This window comes from Vigna unguiculata, chromosome 4 (assembly GCF_037176805.1).
Source record: "Vigna unguiculata cultivar grain cowpea cultivar isolate G323 ecotype 2 chromosome 4, ASM3717680v1, whole genome shotgun sequence".
NCBI classification, from domain to species: domain Eukaryota; kingdom Viridiplantae; phylum Streptophyta; class Magnoliopsida; order Fabales; family Fabaceae; genus Vigna; species Vigna unguiculata.
In genome coordinates this window covers 6,924,287-6,928,770 of record NC_140795.1, presented here as the reverse complement: position 1 = coordinate 6,928,770, position 4,484 = coordinate 6,924,287, and the positions used below count along the sequence as shown (strand labels likewise).

At 33.9% G+C, this 4,484-nt stretch overlaps 1 pseudogene; it reads left to right on the top strand.

Annotated features, from left to right (window-relative positions):
• Positions 1-2,615: 2,615 nt before the first annotated feature.
• Positions 2,616-4,216, top strand: LOC146886703 (uncharacterized; annotated as a pseudogene).
• The last annotated feature ends 268 nt before the right edge of the window (positions 4,217-4,484 follow it).

Below are 4,484 nucleotides of genomic sequence, written 5' to 3'. Positions count from 1 at the left end.
AAATAAAAAAATCCAAATAATTCATAAGTGAAATTTGGTCTTCACATTTTCCGGTCCCAAAAAAGGTAAACAATTACTATTAAATGTATAAAGTTTGTTTATAAGAATTTAATTTATATATAACACTACAAAAATATATGAAACATATGAATTTACTTGGGGTATATTACTTGGGCATATAATAACCTTTAATAAAAAATATACATAGTAGGGTTTTTAAAAACCCTCCTTAAATATAAGGGTTTTGTTTTAACAAACCCTAGTAAAATTATTTTCACCTAATTTTTTTATTTTCTCTTTTATATTTTTTTAAAATTTTGGGTTTCTCGTGTCTTACTATTCTCGTTGGCTAGAAAATTCAGGATCAAGAAGAAGAAACAGGACTTTGGGGTTTTCTTATGTGTTACCTCTCATCTCGCTCCATTCATTATCTGGGTCTTCAATTTCATTTTCGTTTTACTACCTCCTCGTGGTAAACCACATACCTATCATCTCCCTCATTTCATCATCTTAGTGATTTTCGATTTCATTTTGTTCCCTCTACATTTATCTCCCTGAAGCAGTTGTGGCTCGTGCTCTGAGAGGAAGACGTTCGTTCTTTCGATTTCATCAAGCATTTCCCCTGAAATCAGGTAATAAACACAATCTTTTGATTTCGTCATTTCTCTATCTGCTTTCGATTTCGTTCTCTACTTTTAGTGTGTCATCGTTCTTTCGATTTCATCTCTCTATTTATATTTATCACTCTTTTAGATATGGAGAAATATTTATATATCTAAGCTTTGATTGGAGACATTATGTTATGCTTAATTACGAATTAAAAAACGGTATTTGGAAAGGATTTGCTGAAATGACTCTTACAGTCTTCGTGTGGAGGAACTTGGGATCCATTGTATTGTTGATTTTGTTGATTTGATAAACAAATGCAAAGTGTATTCAATGTGTTACTAGTGGGTGTGTTTTTCTAACAGTAGTGTATTCTAGAAACAATACTTGTAATACTAAATTACCAATATCATTAAGCATTATTCCTTGGGTGTTGGCGTTCTAGTGTAAAGTTAGTTGAGTGAGCATTTGAGTAATTGCAATCATAGAGAATCAACTAGTGATTTTAACATTTGGTAAAGAAGTTTTCTAGCAACAACATATAAACTGGTTAACGTATAAATTATGAAGTATTTTTTATTGATTTGAGGAACCTCAACAATGTTACCATTTTTTTTTCTTTGACGCAAAAAGATTTTATTTTTAGGAGGAATGACAGAGGAAAAGAAAACTTTAGGTGGAATTGGAGTTTTGGTTTGAACTTATGTTATAAGATTATTTCCTTGCATTGTGCTTATGTTGTACTTTTTTATCCAGATTATTTATGGCATTTATAGTTTAGAAGAACATGAAAATTTCGTTAGCTTCTAGATTTGTTCTTCAATTAGATATTTATTTGTTTTTTGGCTTTCTATTAGTTGTTGTTTTGTGCACTCTTTTTGTTTCTTGTTGAGTAAATAATTATTAATAAAACCATTTTACTCTTTTAATCTCTTTATGATCTTATGAATTCAAATAGTTTAATTATTGAAAAAATTACTTATGAAATATGTTAAGGGCAAATGTCTCGGTTTGTAGGCATTTCAGTGTTGTTGAATATCGGTCATGGCACCGCCATGGCGGAAACCGGTAGCGGTTTTTCGGCCAGCCGCCATAACAAGGCAGGGGCGAATTGTGTTTTTCGTGGCGACCCATGGCGGCCGCTTTGGGCATGGCGGATGGCGGTGGCAGAGCGATTGTGGAGAAAAACTCGGGCGGAATAAAAAAAATGGAGGAGAAGAGAAGAAAGAAAGCAACATGAAAAGAGAAGAAAGAAAACAACAATGGTAGCGTATGTTGGTGGGAGGAAGAAGATGACTTCCAAAATCTAATTGCATAGTCTGATGCATTTAAAATTGGGCCTAGCCAACTTCCCTAACGTGCAAAAATTTTTCCCCTCTTACTTTACTATTTTACCTTAACTTCAACCATCTAACATAGTGTGCAAAATGCTATTATCTTGTTATTTTACTTTTTTACCCTAATTTTAATTACCATTTTTATTCTTTAAAACCCAAGTCTGACCCACTAAACACATAGTTAACCTAACCTATATGCAAAACTTTCTTCATTCTCTGTTACTTTATTCAGAACCATTATTTTATTCAAAACCAACATCTATTATTCTTTTAATTTTGTAAGCAAAAGCTTCTAAAGCATCCCTACTAGCCACTGCCACCTGCCGCCACCCACCGTCAACCGTCGTTGGCCGCCACCGCCAACTTTGTGCTTTTTTCAATTTTTCTTATTTATTTTTTTCATTTGTCTACTTTCACTATAATTATTTTATATACCTATTTTTCAGCAACAATAATGGCCAATAATAATGAGCGTTCAAGAACATCTCATAGGAGTGACCTAGGATGGAAACATTGTCATCCGATGGATGAATCAAATTTAAATACAACTATTTGCAATTATTGTGGAAAATTTATGAAAGGAGGAGTTACTAGAGCAAAATAACATCTCATGGCAAAGAAGGGCAATGTTGCTGCTTACACCAAAACTCTAAAAAAAGTGAGAGAAGAACTTTGGAAATTATACAAAGAAAAAACAAACAGCTCCTTTGTCAATCCAAGATATACTGCAACCAATGATAACCATGAGAGTGAAGATGAGGTTGAAATTTCCACGGCTAGTAATGATAAAGGGAGAAATAGCGGTGGAAGAAAATGACCAATGGATATGTTTTGTAGAAATCCAACTGTTGCAATAGAGAAGAGAAAAAAAAGGAAAAACTAAGGCAAGCTAACATCAAAGAGGCATGTGACAACAATATAAAGGCCTCGGTTCATCAATATATTGCTCGATTTTGGTACCAAGCGAGCTTGTCATTTAACGTTGTGAAGTTGAAAAGTTTTCAAGATATGATTGATGCCATAGATGCTTATGGACCTAATTTACACGCTCCTAGTTATCATGAAATCAAAGTTCCACTTCTTAACAAGGAAGTTGAGTACACTGAAAAGTTGTTGCAAGATCATAAATTGCAATGGAGCAAACATGGTTGTTCTATTATGTCAGATGCATGGACTGATCGAAGCAACGATGCTTGATTTACTTTTTGGTGAGCTCCCCTGCAGGGACAATGTTTGTCAAGTCCATTGATGGTTCAAACTTTTTGAAGACAAGAGAAAAACTATTTGAGATGCTTGATTCCTTTGTGGAGGAGATTGGGGAAGAAAATGTTGTTCAAATTAAAACAGATAATGGGAGCAATTATGTGTTGGCTAGTAAGTTGTTAGAAGAGAAAAGACTCCATCTCCATTAGACTCCTTGTGCTGCCTATTGTATAGATTTGATGTTTGAAGACATTGGAAAGCTTCCTTTGATAAAGAAGACAATTAAAGAGGAGTTAGTCTTGTTGGCTTTATCTATAGTCATTCTAGTACCTTGAGTTTGTTGAGACAATTTACAAACAAGAGGGAATTAGTAAGATACGCCGTCACAAGGTTTGCTACCTCTTATTTATCATCACAAAGGTTGCATCAAGAGAAGGGAAATTTGACAAAAATGTTCACCTCTAATGAATGGAGCAATGACAAGCTATCTAAAGAAGCCAAGGGGAGGGAGGCTACAAAAATTGTTCTTATGCTTTCATTTTGGAATCAAGTAGTATTTACTCTCAAAGTCATGGCTCCTCTTGTTCATGTGCTTCGTCTAGTGGATGGGGAAAGAAAAGCAGTTATGGGTTATATATATGAAGCAATGGAGAAAGCCAAGGAAACAATAATGAAGTCATTCAACAACGATGAAAGTAAATACAATGATGTATTTACAATTATTGATGCTACTAGTCACTTTTTGAACCTAGAGTTCTTTTATTCCAACCCAGACATGGAATATGATTTGGAAGTTACAAATGGATTATATGATTGCATTAGGAGGTTGGTGCCAAGTAAAGATGTGTAGCAAAAAATTTTAACTGAGTTGCCTCTTTATGAGAGTGCAAATGGACTCTTTGGTGATGATTTTGTCAAAGAATCAAGGAAAACCATAGCCCCAAGTGAGACACGTAAACACTTTTTAAATCGCTCTAAGATATAATGGTTACATTCTAAGCTACTTTCGTTGCTTGTGTAGCTCAATGGTGGAAGAATTATGGGCATGCAACTCCCAACTTACCAAAGCTAGCAATCAAGATTTTAAGTTTGACATGTAGTTCATCGAGATGTGAGTGCAATTAGAGTGTTTTTGAGCAAGTAATAAGACATGACTCATTTCATTATTATCTTAGTTTGTAAATTGTAGAAAGAAATTAATTTAGATATTACTTATTCACATTGTAGATTCATTCAAAGAAAAGGAATAGATTGAACCACAAAAGGTTGCATGATTTGGTTTACATAAAGTATAATCAACAACTTGCTCAAAGATACAATATTAGGGATGAAATAGAC